At 40.1% G+C, this 17,060-nt stretch overlaps 1 protein-coding gene and 1 non-coding gene across 2 annotated transcripts in view; one reads left to right on the top strand and one right to left on the bottom strand.

Annotated features, from left to right (window-relative positions):
- Positions 1-17,060, top strand: part of LOC124162119 (heat shock protein 75 kDa, mitochondrial) — a 426,004-nt gene that overhangs the window by 220,793 nt on the left and 188,151 nt on the right. The window lies entirely within an intron of this gene.
- Positions 9,258-9,339, bottom strand: Trnas-cga. The gene has a single exon. It is a non-coding gene; the product is annotated as a tRNA-Ser (tRNA).

Here is a 17,060-nt window from a genome sequence, read left to right as displayed (position 1 = left end):
AAGTTGTGGAAATTTACAACAGCTGCTTGAATTATTACCATCCATGAACTTCCACTGAGTCAACTCGTCGACAATCATTCTTATTCGTATTCTTTTTCTGTGTTCATTTTCCCATTCTAAACTCCTCTCTATTGATCTACTTGTGTAACTAGGCGATGCTTCATTATTGCCTGGGTGGCTGCCAATTTCTGCATTTTTATTTCTTCTCGGGTTCCTAATTGCAGTTTTTAATTTGAAATGTGTCCTATTCCATTTCAATCCACCCATAAATCGCTATCTCTTCCTCCCCCTTGTATGCTATTTAAACACTCTTTCCTATATCACGAGGGAAACGTGGGGGGTCACACGGATTCTCCTCCTTGCCCGCATCTCGAATGACTACGGCTTTTGCTCATCCTAATTCTTCTACATCTTACAAGTCTTACATCTGCATCTTACATCTTGTAAGTAGTTTCTGTATATTATTAGGTTTCCCTCGCGTTTCCGTGTCGCTGCTGATATTGTGTACCCATCATTCGGGGAACGATGGGGTGGTTTCCTAAAATTTTTTTATTGCCTAAATGGAAAGATTATTACTCCTGGAGTTCATATTTCACGCTTTTACATTTTTAAATGACGATATCTATTTTTCGCGATTAAATGAAAAGTGAAAAATTTCAAGCGCGCGAAAACGCGACGGCTAAGTATGAATGCTGGGAAAAGCCCGAGTGACGTCTGGCTGCTGCTGTGTGAGACCACCTGGGTGCGAGGCTATGAACGCCGCTAGGATGCAGGCTGCTTGCTTCCGAGCATGGCGGTAGCGTAGAGTACCTACCCTGTTAGCAGGTAGCGCTTGTCTTAAATATGGATTATTAATACCCTGCCAAACGAAGGAAACTTTTCGACCATAGCCAATTTTAATAGGTGATTATTAAGAGATGTTTCCCTGAGCTGTGTACCTCATGCATGCATTGGTAACCTCAGACGATGTAAAATTCCTATCTACTTGTTTAGAATCTAGGTCCGTATGACGTCTCGTGGAGTGGCATCGCATGGGCGCCAATCTGGCCTTTTTTCAAATGAGGTTAAAACTGACCATTAGCATTCGTCTAAACTGGGATTTCTAAAACCAAATAATTTGTATATTATGAATACACTAATGTTGGGTAACGAATCGCAATAAGTGCCTTTCATTTTCTTTGATGAAGGAAGCTACCCTATTCCGCGTATATTTAATCTTAGTTCACGATTATTCTGTTATTGAAAAAAAATCCATCCAAATAAGTTTTCATGTGAACTGAAAATTATGTAGCGTTATTTGACATTGCTGGCTTGAAAGTTGAAAAGGATTGTTGTTAATTTTGTAAAGTTGTTAATGTTCACGTTTTCTTATGGATAGTCGTATAGGTAATTGGTTGCAATCCTCATTTGCTTCAATAATGAGATTTATCTGTAAAATAGGCAGGAATCGAACCTGGGTTAGTGGGCCGTATCCCAACCACGTTACCACCTACGCTGGTGAATATAAGAATTTATTAAATGGCTTTTACTTGTTGATTTACGGAGTGGTAAACTTTAAAGACACAAAAATGGCTACTTTCCAAAGGTATTCAATAGCCCGAACAGCTCTAGCAGTTTAAATCAACATAAAGAAAATTAATGAGAGTAAGTCTGTTCGGGGTTCAAATAAGCGCTATTCCAATGGCAATAATATGGCATTAAAGGGTGGTGGCCGTGAAATATGGAAGGGTTGAAAACATTCAGAACAGAAAGAGGATTAGTTTTGATATGGTCTTTCTACATACTGTTGTACACCAAAACTCGCTAATAACGAATTTCAGAGGACGATCGTTCTATTTTGTCATAAACGGGATTTAGTTATATCGATAACAAAGGATTTTTTTCCTTTAAATTACAGTATTGTTGGCTAATATTCCGTAAATCGTCTTAATTTAATCAACAGATTCATAATATTTAACCCTTTCCACCAAACGGCTGTTAAGGGAATGATCTTAAAGATCAACAGTAGAACCATGTGGTGATGGCCACACGTGAGAATAACTGATGATAAGGTGAGGAACGGTTAAGTAGCGAAGATGGCCGTAATTTCTTCATAAAATATGAAATAATTCCACAAGGGACCAAAGCAGAGTTCGTAATAGCGGGGATTTCGTGTCATCCGAACTCGTTACATGCGTGGAAATTAGGATTGGCGATCATAGGAAAGTCAAAGGGACCGGGAACTCACTTCGTTATATGCACCTCGTTGTATAGTACTGAATTTAGTTACATGCGTGATTGTTATAAGCGATTTTTCCTGTATAATCATGTTTTTGTTTTACATGTTTTTTCTCGCTTTGTTTGTCCCCTCGACTTTTTAGAATTCGCCATGACCTCGGCTATGCCCCGCCCTCTCTCCCCCGTTTCATTCTCATATATCCATTCATCAGGTGTATGTCCGCGGCTTTGGCTCACTGTGAGTGCACCTCTGTCGTAAAATATAGCCCCTTCTCCTGTTCTTTACGTATCATGGCGGATATTAATTAAACCCAGTTACTGTCGTCAATTCGTGGGTAAATATTCCTCTTTCATCCGCCCCGATGAAAAAAGACCTTTTCGTACTTAAGTCACCGCTCGTCTTGTCTATTCATACTCTTTACTTAAGTTTACTGTTATTTTGCCGGCCTCGGTGGCGGCGGGGTTAAGTCCTCACCTGGCAAACCGAAGGTCGCGGGTTCGAGTCCCGCCTGGGTAGGTTGCCCCTACCCAGGGAATGGTTGTGTGTGTTAGTCGTTGTTTCATGTTATTTCCTCCGATGTAAAAGGCCTTAAACGAGCTGTTTTCGGGGCGATGAAAATAAATAAATAAATAAATTTCTGCGTGGTTTTGGGTTTGAAAGAAAAGAAACTGCAAAAGCAAAAAAAGGAAGCTTTAGTTAGCTGTTACCTAAGGAATCAAGAGTGTTACCTTTGGTAAATATCTGCGTTCACTGCAATTTATGAATGCAAATCTCTGTCAGAGTGCAATCAGATGCATTGCAATCATTGGAAATTAAATATTGCTTTGTTTAAGCATTTGAAACTTAATTTTTGATCTGAAGTTAAACACTCTCTGTTGACTCAGAAATTCATACAGTTATCTACCGTATTGTTCCATTTCAAGACATATTTCGATATGTATCCATTTTGAAGTATTACCCGATGATTTCACAGCGTATGATGTTGGTAAAGTACTTTCGACTCAGTCTTTGACCTTAAAAGGCCCTCTGGATCGTTAACGAAGCTTTTCCTCATCGAAAACTGAACAACGTGCGAGAAAACTCGAAGACTCTCTTTATGCTATCGATGTATCTTAGTATTGGAAATTAAATTTTGCCTTGTTTAAGGTTTGAAAAATTAATTTTGATTCGAAGATGCACTCACTATTTTGACGCAGGTGAACTGCTTTGTTGTTCCATTGGATGACATGATTCGATAGCTATCCAATAGTTTGAAGCATTACTCGATAATTTCACGGCATATGTTGCCTGTAAAGACTTTTAGGTCTTCGTGACCTGAAAAGGATATCTGTAACGATAACGAAACATGTCCTCATCGACGACTGAACAACGCGCTGTAGAACTCGAAAGACCCTCTTTATGCTAACCACTACGTGAAAAATTTCGCTCAAACATTCTTCCTATACCTCTATACGTCTTTTCTCTCTTTCCCTCACAAGTTTATCTCGTGGCAGGTCTCAAAGCCAGATTGTTAACTCCTTTCCTGTTAGCACTTTGACCTTTGTCCTCGGCTGTATGGGCGCTCTATTCTTCTCCACCGCACAGTTTCCAACCAAATGCATTCTGGGTACCGAGAATGCATTACATGCCGACCTCAGCCTGAAGTTCTCCACGGTATCCGGTGGAAGCGTTCCCACATGGGGTGCGCGCGTGGATGAATTAAAAACAAAGGAGAGGAAGCGGTGGAATTATCGGCGTCCTCGCCCTGCCACGAAAAGGGTTATAATGCCTGCTTCATTGTGGAAGGTTTTTGTGTGGAAGGCTGGACGGGGGAGGGGACGATAGGGGTCGGGGATTTGTGGATAATAATGGCGAGAAGAAGAAAGAGCCCCCAGGGGTGGGTGTGAGGTTTTCCGGGCTGCCGAGGAGCGGTGTGGGACAGGAGTGGCGCTGGGGTGTGAGATGGTTTGGTTGGTTCCGTGGAACCGTGAAATTTTTGGGGGGTTGATATTTCTTCTTGTGGACATGGGTAACTGGAATAACCAACTCTTCCCTGGAGACATGGATAATGGTGATGAAGAAGGAGTCGTTTAGTAGGGAAAAGGATTGATAGTATAAGCTTTTTTTAGTACATGATAAAATATAAACTACAAATGAGTACCCTAGAAGCCGAGGGGGGTTAGTGCATTTTTTTAATTTTAAGATAAGAACAGATAATGGTTGGTGGATTGCACAAAACTGTTGCGGTAAAGGGATACAAGTGAATCACTGATAAGCATATGCTTTTAGATTCAGTGATTTACATGTATGTCTTTGTTACAACAATTTTGTACCTACCCCACCAACCATCATTTACAATTATCTCCAAAAATAAATACTTATCCCACTTGGCTTCTAAGGTCCTCAAATTGTAATTTACACAAGATTTGATGATTTTCCCGCGAATTATTTGGGTGTACTCTACCCAGGATTCCCACCGGGTTAAATTCTCCTTTTTAGCCAAAGTTTAAGCTCCGAATAGGGGCTCATCCTCAGGGCTGCTTAATGTCGTTTTGTTTTGTTAACTGGGGGAAATCTCAAAAAGAATTCACCCACAGTAATTTTCAAAGTTTAAAAGTTTTAGAAAGAAATATTGTTGCAAAAACTAAACTTTTTGCCACAGTATTTCCTGTACTCGATAATGGTGTAGCAGCCGAAGCCGGTCAAAAAATTGAAAAAAAAAATATTGTTGAAGTAACAAAGTGTGTGTTATTGATAATATGGAGCCCTCCACCATGTACAAGGCTCAAGTTTCGATTTAAGCTGTTGAAACTTTACTGTTTTTACTTTCGTTTAGTTTCGAATGCCATTTCTGGTTCTCAGTAGGGTAGATTTCCGGGTTCCATCCGCGTTGTAATTTTGATGTCGGCGTTTCGCCTACTGCGCTGTAAGCGAAACGTCGCCGTCATAATGAAAACGCGGACAGAACCCGGAAATCTACCCCGCTGCGAATCTGAACGCCGCGAAAACTTACGTCAGAAACTAGAGTGAATATCAGTTGATCGGGTTAGGGGTAGAAAGAGGACTGAATTTGATAATTACGTGAAATGACAGCTCTTCCTCCGATGTGTAGATCACAATCGGCTCCAGCGATCTCATGTTCCTTTGTTTCTGTATTTTCCCGCGGTGAGATGCGCGCCAGCTACTGAGCATCAGCATCATTCTGCTCCGGGTTTTGTTTTGTGTTTTGCGTGCAAGGCATCTCCTTTCTTCCCATTCCCTCTCTACACTCGCTTATGAACTTTCCATTCCTCTTTGCGCATGAAATATCTTGAATAGAAGTTGTGTTGGTCCTTTTGAGCCAGTAATAAGACTAATCCGACGCGTTCCTGGTGGTCCAGGTTATGATCTTGACCGTGATGGCAAGGTACTAGTTGCACTTCGAAACCTCGATTAAAATGATTCAGCGGAGTGGTTTACGAGATATACGCAGTGTGTGTCGATCTGTGTAGACGAAAGTTTTGCCGGCATTGCGGCTGACTTCTTGAGGTCACTTCACTGAAGACTTCAGTAAATCTTCACTGAATCTTCGCCACACTACGAAAGTCTACACAAGGAATTGACTTGATGAAAATGAACTATTTGGCACCCTAAACAAACCAAGACAACTTCGACATTTAACTGCCTTTTTCCTTTGCCATTTTTGGATATTATTTTGCCTGCTAAAGCTTAACACCCATTCGTATAGGATTTTCTACTTTCCTGGCGAACTAATGAGAAAAATTCTTTGCATGTTTTTCTTCGGATCAGGTCTTCTTCTGCTGACTTTTCGATGTCTAATTCCGTCAACGTCAGGAGGTTCATCCTGAGTTAAGATTTTATTGCTTTTATACATGCTCTCTCTACGGTCTGACGACTCCTGATTTAATGTTATCTTTCCACCTCATTGGGAAGCAAGGATGGGAATCAATGGAGCAAGGAGGAGGAGGGACAACAGCCAAGCAGGAGCCACCCGACCAGATGAGCTTGCGTAAAAGCGACAAAATCTTAACCCTGCGTGAACGCCCTGAAGATGATGGCGGAGTTAGTCATCGAAGCGTCGGCAACGGAAGATCCGATCCGGAGGAAAACCAGTGAGGAATTTATCTCATTATTTAGTATTGTAAGCGAATACTCACTGTAATTATTATTATTAAAGTATTACACCGAGTAAGATATGTTTCCATGGAGTACTTAAGAAACAATTTGGCAGCCCTCCCCTTCCTTCTTGTACTTACTTCTTCATTTCACTATGAGGTCTACTCACTTTCATTCTATCCAAAATCCCTCCCCCTTCCTTCCTCTTCTTCGTTTACCCAATATTCTACCCTCTAACACCGTTTTCATCATCCCCTCGCTCCACCCATACCCTATTTCTCCTACGTAAGTCGTCTAGAAGGTACCTCTCCTCACCCACCACGTCCAGCACTTCTTCGTCCCTCTTCCTCTACGTCCACTTCACCTCCTCCATTCTTCTCCCCGCCCACATCTCATCTTAAGTCATCTCTCGTCCTCGTTCCTAATCGACCACGTTTCCGCACCGTAAAGCGCTACACTCCAGATCAGCCTCTACACTAACCTTTTCTTTAACCTCTAACATAATGAGATTCTCATAAGCTCCTCCCTTTTCATGAACGCCTCCTTTGCTAACGAAGTTCCCTTCCTGATGTCCTTACTGCTGCATCCGTTGTAGTGTGATTGCTATCATAAAATTCGTAGTGTTAATATGCATCGGAGCATTTGGAGTGAATATTACGAGGTTCGGCCTCCACCCTCCGGATAGGATGGCGCTATTGATTCATGTCAGGGCGTCCACGGGCGAGAGCGCGGCTGACTGAGAAGCAAGCGAGGGAGATTGTCTCCCTCCCCCCTCTCCCCCGCACCACTCCTCCTCCTCCCTCCATCCAAATGGGAAGGGATTCGAGTCTCGATTGTCTTCTTTTTAATCTCCCCTCTTCCCCCTCCTCCTCCTCGCCAACCGTCTCCCCTTCGCCCTTCTCATTGTAGACCCGCTGAATTTTTTGTTTTTAATTTGGTATTTTTTTGGCCGTCGGAGTGCGATGTAGACTGTCCGATTCGCTCTTGGGGTATAGTGAGCCTGTTGGGATCGGTTCACTGCCTTGACTTTAGAGATTTAATAAGAATGTTTCAACAGTTATTATTACTTTTTCAACATGTTTTATTTATCCTTCTTTTAACTCCATTTGTTAGTATTATATCCTAGAAGGTATCTGGTATAATGGTAGAATAGACTATCGTTTCTGATATAGTTGTGCTTCATTTTACCCGATGTTGATGATTACGTAGTTTATCGAAATGAATTGGACTTTGAAATAAAAATTCATTGGAAAATTTATCATAAAACTTTGATTCAACTTTGCATTTGACTCTATGAAAACATCGGAAGCCTCAGTGCCAGTAAATGACAAAATATTTGATTAAGTTCTTAGTTCTTCTTTTTTCAAAATTTTAGTTTGGTAAAATAAAAGTATTAGAATTCGCTTTGTTCATTACTCTATGTTTAACACCCCAGATGACATTTGATAGTTATATCTTCAAGGTATGGACAAGTCGAAAAATATTACTTATTACTTCAATAATTACTCTGTTATACCTTTCCATTGTAAATAATAAAACTATGGTATGAAACCCGAGTGTTGTCTATTAAACTTTATTAATGTTCTTTACGAAAAGAAATACTTTTCTCTTCCATAGAGCAAAGCTTATTATCCTCAAATTAGTGGTTATATTTTTTTGCAAGTCCAGCATGTGATCAGTTAAGGGAAACCCGCGCCTTATATGTTTCTACCGACTATTCGCTCGTTTTTCATCATCAGCCAATGCATGTGAATAGATTTAATGTTTCTGTTTATTTTAATTACGTTTTGGGTAACACTTTTTTCTCGTAGCATTTGTTATTGTGTAGGTACTTTGTGAACGAAGTGCGTACAAACGTACCAAATATACGCACGTGTGAACGAAGTACAATGTCTACTTCAGAATGAGAGAAGTATTCATGATTAAATGAATGAGAAAACGTTTTATGCATGCTCTCAACCTCTCTGTTTCGCTAACTGTTCATTGTATTTCGTTGACGGTATAGCATGAATGCATGGAATATAATTATTTTTCATTGTCAGCAAAAAAATGACAACGCTCTAGTTCGAATGGATTTAATGGAAAAATTATGCAGAAATATTTGTTTTCCTCTGTCAATTTTTGATTAAAAAATATAAATACACTATCATATGTTCGTATATCGCGTATTGACATTTTTTCCGCGGCAGTAATGCAAGAGGTACTGTAGGAGTTGAGCAGTGTAGCCGAACTCTCCAGGATATCAGACCACTTCGGGTCTCATACCCCGAAGCGGCGTCGCTGAACTGTCAGTTTAACGGTTACCTTAACCTTAGAGTATATGAATCCCATTCGTTACACATTTATTTCGTTGATGTTATTATGGATAATATCTTTAAATAGATGTCGATAAAATTTTGATTACCATATTTCTATTGCGTACGAAATTGTCTGGTATATGCCATTGCCTGCCGATGTCTGATATGTGCCGTGCCAAATATGCCATTTGTGAATTGTTGGTAAAAATATTCTGTTTCAGGTCTAAAAAACTGCACTGGAAAAATATATGTATCCGGAAAGGGTACTTAAAATACAATTCTTTAGCGTTGATCGTTATTAAAGTAGTCATCGGTTTTACGAATACGGTACCATGTTCCAGCGCTCAAAAAATCTGACAACGTTCGTTTTGAAAATGTGGGAAAATATTGAGTGTCGTTCCACTGTTTTTAGTTTAGTTTGAGTCGTCCTAGAATTGAATGAGACAAGTTGCAGCTATATCGGTTCTAGGAATAAGTTCCGCCATTCTGTGAACTTCCTTATTCAAGAGCGCTTCATCACTCCACGTTCAGAATTTAAGCGGAAATTATTTGCGTTTAAAAAGATAATTTGATGTTGAAGAATTCGCTAGTTGAGCCATGTGAAAATGTTGTCTGCTGTTAAATTAATTAGAAGTGTAAAAAAAATTCGCTGCGGACAGGATTCGAACCTGCGCGGGCATAGCCCATTGGATTTCGAGTCCAACTCCTTAACCACTCGGACACCACAGCGTTGAGATGAAGGGTGGATTTATGTAGAGGTAGTAATGACGATGTTGGGGAATTATCTTGCGGCTTTTAACAGTTTTTGAATTCCACAAAACGTGGAAAATTCATTTCAATTATTTTGAGTGTCCATGGTGACGTTTGTTCCGTAACTGCTTTCGGTATTCTTATTTTCCGTGTAAGTTTCGTGGGTGCCATGTGTTCGTGCCAACGGTGATTTTTTACATTATAATGTTATTATTTCTGCGTGAAAGACGGAAGAAAGAAGTGAATGGTTTACTGAATACTTGACAATTTCGTAATATTTTTTATAGTTCCTATCGTAGCCGTGTTTCGATACTTACTAATTTTAAAGTGGCCATTTTTTACTTCTTAACAACAGTTGAGGAACTTGAAACAATAATAGGGTTTTGATATTTTTTGGGTATCATGCGGAGAGATGCGTTTAATATTTTTTCTTTTTAGGGAACGGTGGATTTTTCATCTGCTTTTATTGATAAGCATAGAGAAATGTGACAATGACAAGCGAGCGAGAACATAAAAAACTGCAAATTCTGACAGTTATAACATTTATTTTCATATTAACTTCATAGAGTACGAGTACATTGTGGTAAATTATGTACAAATATTTGATAAATTCTACTTTGGATGTACATTTGTACAAGTTAAGCGTCTTAGGCTTTGTTGAAATGAATGGGCGAGATGGCAGTATCAGATGCACAGCCCTTACGTAAAATATACTAAAAATTTAGCGGTCCATGTTCGTCAATATTTATTTATTTATTTCGAATTTCCCCGTAAACAGCACATTGTGGCCTTTAAGACGGGTTTTCAACATTAACAAAGCACAACACAAACATTAATGCCCTGTTAGAACGTAGGTTTCCGCGGCGATGGTTTGATCTCTGCATTTCTTCCGGGTTTCCTTCCGCGTCATCTGGTTTGTAGACAACAGTTTCGCTGGCTATCCTGCCAGCCTTCGACCTGAAGACGCTGGCAGGATAGCCAGCGAAACTGTTGTCTACAAACCAGCTGACGCGGAAGGAAACCCGGAAGAAATGCAGAGATCATTAATGCCCTGGTTAGGGATCACCTACCGAGGCGGAATTCGAACCCACGACCTACGGATTGGCAGGCGAGGACTTTACCCCACAGCCACCGAGGCCGGCAAATTGATTAAATTGTAATATTAATTTCTTTTGGGATACAACGCGTGAAGATTGTAAAATGGCCAACGTCTCCCCTCCTATACCGGAAACCTCACCTGGGGCCGTATTCTGTAACTCCAAACCGACCGGTGCGGCACCGATTCGTCGGGTGCGACGTCACACCGACTCCCGGCAAGAAGTGGTGCGATTCTGTACGAACCCGATCGGTGCGGCACCGACGTAAGGACGTGAGATCGTCGGTAGCCGTACCGACAGCAAAAAGGTGTCGGTACGGCCATGAACTCCTCGGTGCGCATTGTACGTTTTATTTTGTTTTTACCTCATCACCGAGTAAATAATGAGGTTTGCTTCAATGTTATCTTTTTCTGCCCCTTCGAATACGCCTCTATAATTCACTGTTTCATCATCTATATTGATTGACTTGACAGAAATATAAGATATTGGTTAATAAACATGAGGTTTGCTAACATATAATGACTTTCTCTCATTTATGTTACCACTTTCACTCGCTTGTAATAGGCTTTATTTCTCTCTATCATCATTTATTTGCTCCTTTGACATAAAAAATATATTTTTGATAAAATATGAGTTTTGCCGCAATGTTATCACTTTATCTCACTCTGAATAGGCAACTATTATTTCACTCAATCATCATTTGGCGTTTCTCTCGGCATAGAAATAAGATCTTTTTATTTAAGTTTGAAGTTTGCCACAACGGTATCAGTTTCTTTCATTTGTAACAGGCAACTATATTTCATTTTATCGTCAGCCATTGATTCCCTTGACGATAAAAGAAGATATTTGTTAATAAGTATGAGGTTTGCCGCAATATTATCATTTTCTCTCACTTGGAATGCGCAACTTAAACATATGTATTTCACCCAATCACAATTTCTTTACTTCCTCGTCATTACACTTCTTTTAATTACACCCAGCTCCATATTATTATAACAATTTCCTAACTTGTTCCTCTAATATAACATTTACATTTGCTTTTGAATCCTACGTTCACGTTCCATGGTATGTTATTTTCGTCTGCTACGGTGCCAATGGCATAACCTTCCGTTGATAACATTTAGACGGAACTTACTTAATGACAACTATATTACCAAATCATGAATAAATAGCAATATACGGAATCAATATTTAAAAAAAGAAACTACGATCTCAAGGATAGTTTCAATAATTCATTCCAGCAACAACAATCTCCATCACATACAAACTTTATTGTGATGTTGTAATATTGTTTCCTTCGATTCTGTAGGTACAGCATTACTACCACACATTATATAAGCATTGTTAATAACTTATCCAATATCGATTATCTTAATCTAGCAATAAGTCGTAATTTCCGCAAATAAAAAGATTGAGAATGACGACAACAAACTGTGCCAATGAGTCTTCACTTGTTTTTACCCTTCTTTCATTGGTGATAACACGTTAGATGACTTCTAACTTCGTATTTTCCCTGTTTGGGAAGGAAGGGGAACCGTACCGACTGATTTGAAACCGACGACCGTACAGAATCGCTGACAGTGCCGTCGCACAGTGGGCTGAAATCGAAAAAAGCTGGCCAAAAATCGCTGTAGTCTTAAGTATTGCTAAATGAGTAAAACTTTTTCGAATCTGTTATTGCATAAACACAATGAAACTTATTTAGGATGATTTAGTCCAGAACATTGTTTACGAGGGCAGTAAAATTTAAAAACAGGGGAAAGTCATGCGGGAACCGTAGTTACCAGGGGCAAGTCGAAATTTTTATATGGGAATGTCAAGGGAAAAACAGAAATTCTTCCATATTCAACTATGTTTAGGCTATCCAGTAACTTCTCATAAGATATGTGATGATTGAAAATTGCTATTGAGTCTTTTAAATCTGAAATTTTGGTCATTGAAGAGAAATACAAAAAATGAAAACCATTCACAAATATTTGTATTGAAAATTTCTCAAAACAAAGGTGTGCCACATGAAATTCTATTCTGAGCCAGAGGATAAAAACTCCTCATATTCTAAAATATTTTCGCTATTCAACAGAAGATTTTTCATCTCCTCTGGTATTTTTTTTACTTTACGGGGAATCCACGCAAAACAAGAATGAAAGGAGCTGACGTAAGCCGAAGTCTATGGAAAAGGTCATAGTTTGTGGCAATTATAGAAACTTGTCTGGTGTGTTTTTCGCGAATTCCATGGAAGTTGCTACACTTGATTCCTCCAGTAAAGTAGAACATCGCAGTTTTATCACTTTTCTAGGTTTAGACCTTCCACCTGCAGTGTCGAAATGCTGTGACGGTCTTCCACGAGGAGTGCTTTCAGTTTAACCTAAAACAACGATAAATTATGAAATAATTACAATTCACGAACTAAGGCAACAAGGTATGAAATACACGCGCAGTTGTAAATGCGTGCAGTACATATTATCATTTATCCGTAAACATTAGCATTCACCTGAAGGAGACGAACATGGGAGATATTTTAACACAGCGTCAGGAAGTGTTATTGGCTGTTTTAACCAAATATGATTCAACTTCAGAAATCTACTATTCACTCTGGTGCACGCATCCCACTTTCGAAAGTATTGATGAAAAACAATTTTTGAATGAGGGCCGCAAGCTAAGTTTTTAATTTCTCATCTCCTCCCAAAAAAGTTTTTAGTGTAAAAACTCCGGTACTAACGATTTCTTCTGCTTGATGGTCCCCCTTCTGTTTACCAATATCAAACTATGTACATCTCAGCGAGTCACTAATGGTGTATCCATAACTGGGGAGCTAAACTGTAAACGTCCTTTGCACACACTTCAGCAAGAAATACTGAAGTGAGACTAGTACTCGGCTAGAAATGAGCGTGCTAATCGCATAGACTGCATATTTTGGGAAAATCTAATTTGTATAATGGAAACACTTGGACGTGTTCATAGTAAAAGAACAAATCTGGGTGCATAGGGGTAGCCGCCGAGGACAAAGGGCTTGGAGAGCGCGCGAACCGTTAGGTTTATTGCCGTCCGCACGCGGATCCAGCGGAAAGACCCAGGGGTATAATCGTCAGAAGAGGGTACAAACCATAAATAACAGCAAAAAACAAGTAGTTTAGTACAATGCACTCACAACTAAGGGAAAATCCAGTCTCTCAAACGGACTACGACGCATGTCATCCTAAGTTCCCGAGAGCATACGCCGTGTATTGCGGGTCACGGGGCACGACAACCGCCCGACATCATTTTGCTTTACCACGAAAAAATCAAAGGGGAGCAAGTTGGAGCAAGATTTTTCTTTTCCGACTCATATTATAGACTTCAATCTAACTCCTGGTGTAAATATCTTAGGAGCGGCAAGCGGCGGTAACTACTTTTATCCTACCATTAGGTAAAAAATTAACGAAAAACAGTGATATTTTTAACAAATCATAAAGTTAATAAATAACAATTGACTTAAACAAAAGTTCGCTCTTAATTAACTAAAAGAGTGGTACTATCAATAAATATCCTCAAAAATTCCGAATTATTCACTGTTTTCCATTGCATGGGGAACAAACGTTGAACTTTTACGCATAAATCGCGCACGCACGATTTCATAGATTTTTATTGATTTTTGGCGAGCTATAAAAATTAAACAAAATTTTTTTACAGAAAATCAACTTCAGTTTTACATGCCCTGGACCTTCTAAAACGATAATATATTATTCCCGGTTCGAAATGAAAAAGTCGATATTTTGATTTTTGGCCAGCTTTTTTCGATTTCAGCCCACTGTGCGTCGTCGGTACGGAATGATGTCCAGTCGGTGGGCTTGAAAGGGAAACCGATCGGTGCGGTACCGACGAAATACAGAATACGGCCCCTGGGCTGATGACCGTTTCGCTTTTATTGAGCATCAATTTATGGTTGGTGGGTGCTGACAGAGAGTTTTCTAGACGTCTTTATTTCTATAAATGACTGGGAGCCATGTTTCGCTAATCTTCTGTCCGTTGTCTCTAATAAAGTTGCTCCTATGGCTTTTTTATTTGCAAAGCCTCCCAGAAGATCCTCGATTTGCATTTTTTTCTGGCGGGAATTTTCGGGTTCTTCACATCGTTGTTGTGGCCTTGTGCAGCATGTTCGGCGACCTCTGATTTATCGGCATGACCCTGTTGAATCGCCGCGCTGTTCTCTATGACTGTAGTGGTTATTGTGCTTCCAGTTTCTTCGAAATACGAACAAGGTCTCGCGACTCATCTTGTTCATATGTTGGGAAACCTAAGCAAGGTATCGTGAAGTGTAGTTATCCTGCAGAATGCAACACTGTATTGCACTTTTCGTTAACTCACGATGGCGATGAACTGATCTACTGCCTGTAAAGTAGGCAAGACATCCGAGTTTGAAGAGCTCTAGCGTCTAAACTAAGAAATCAATTTCAATGCAACAAAAAGCGAACGAAAGACAATTTATTTCCACCTTGGATCATTTACTTTAAAAAAATATTCGGCTCCAAAGTATTTCCTGTACTTAATTATTTCTGAAAGGAGTACCCGTTTTTTGCGTGTGTAATCAAGTTGGCCAACTTTGAGCGCTTGGCATTCCCGTAGTTTTCGTTCCAGCAGCTGTAAATTTTTATATTATAAGAAAGTAGTAGCTGCACGTGCGATGCGGAAGGACGGGCGAAACGCTGAACAGTTCCTGACTTCACAACGGTTTGACTTTACCCGTATTCTTTGTTTAGCCTGTGCCCGAAGTGCGAGTCTTAACACGCCACACCGCGTGGCATCGGCCAATCACAAAGGCGCCAAATTTGAAATATTGATTCCGCTCGATTTTTTAAATGTTCACATGCCTGAAAGTTCGTAAGTCGAATGTTCGTAGATAGAGGACTCACTGTACTCCCTCCGTTTCCAATTTCACTTCCTTTCGTACATAAAAGGAGTCACGGATAAAATATCCAGAATATTGCGAAATTACCTATTAAAAACCGTATGTAAACCATGCACGCAACTACGAGACCTAATCTGGAACGGATTATTGTCGTCAGTGACCCGTTTTGGTGGTATAAACCATCTGTTTTGAAGCTGGTGTGCGGTCGCATGCCGCCACCATCGAATTCTACAGTCTTGGCTGCGAGAACAAGAACTCCAAGCTGATAAAACAAATATTCAGGTTTAATTATTCTGTGAGTGAGTAAAAAAGTCTTAGTCGCTAAACATGTTGAGTGTGGTGGCCCAGTGGGAAAAGCTTTAGGCTTTTTACTGATCGAAGGTCCCTCAGTTGAGATATCGGGTGAAGCTTTCGAACGTACAAATTCCAAAACCGGCCATCGACACCAAAAGCCAAAATCATTTTAGTGCCTTGTGACCCAGGAAAGGAACTGTGTGGTAATCCCGCTTCCCTGTATGTTTGAAATGGAACCCGGGACCTTGAATAATACATTCTAATTTCGATTTTTATTCTCAATGAAATCAATTTGTAACGTTTGAATTGCATCTGTGATTGCAGAAATAAACATTTAATATGATATCTTTCTTTCTGTAATCAATTGAGCCTACTACAAGATGTATAAGAAACTCGTGTGACAGGTTTTGTAGCTGATGGTTGTGTGTGTGTCAAGTACTTCTAATTGTACGTATGACAATAGACAAAATCATGGGAAAATCAAGAAATGACCACCCTCCAATCCAAGCGAGCACTTTTGAGCTTAATCGGCACAAATGCTGATGGTGAAACAAAAGCTGGCAAGCGACAGTATCGGACGAATGAATTTTCGGGACGATAGTCTTGTTTGCATTTTGCCGATTCCTGGAATCCCTTCGTCTCGGAAACGAGGCCGGAGCGAGAGCAGTCCGTCTCGCTAATGGGACAACGACCGCGGCGGAATAAAGACCTCGGAGGGAGGAAACTATGGCTGGCCGAAAGTTTCAGAAAAGCCTCGCGGGTGCATTCCTTTCATGCCCGCGGACAAGAGGGGACCCGGAATCAATAGCTGACGAGCGTTGAGAACAGGCGAGAGAGGAAGGAAACACTAGGCGTTGATAGAAAAGAGCGTTGATGCAAAGACGAAGAGAAAAGGGGGAATGGCAACAAACCATCGAAGGGCAACGCCTACTTGTATATCGTTATCTCGACCCATTGAGCTGTACATCTACATACTACAGAGCAAGCCGCCTCAATAGGCGTATGGCAGGGGAAGTTGGTACATCAGTAGTTTACAAATAAAAAGGAAATAGAATTTTACCTATTTAAATAAAATCCTTCACTATTCTGAGGAAAAAGGAATGCACGTATCTATCCGTGTGGCAAAATATATATCTTTATTTATCGTTTCTGTTGGACCTGGGAATGTAATTGGGTTCTAATATGATGTTCTCCGTGTCGCTCTTAAAGATATCTATTCTCAATATCTCAAGTAATCTAAGCCTGTTGCGAAGTTTCCAAATCTTTGATGGACCCATTCGGCTATAATATCAGTAGGTCGTAAGAAAAAGAATCGGTGTGACCAAAATAAAACACGTGACAGTAGTTGGGTTTCCTTGCAGCTCCAGATCTGCTAGACATATTATGAATGGGGTCCTCAGTTGCGGGTATTCTCTTTCACGTAG

Source organism: Ischnura elegans, chromosome 7 (genome assembly GCF_921293095.1).
Source record: "Ischnura elegans chromosome 7, ioIscEleg1.1, whole genome shotgun sequence".
Classification (NCBI taxonomy): domain Eukaryota; kingdom Metazoa; phylum Arthropoda; class Insecta; order Odonata; family Coenagrionidae; genus Ischnura; species Ischnura elegans.
The sequence above is the reverse complement of the archived record's forward strand: the minus strand, read 5'-3'. Positions and strand labels throughout refer to the sequence as shown.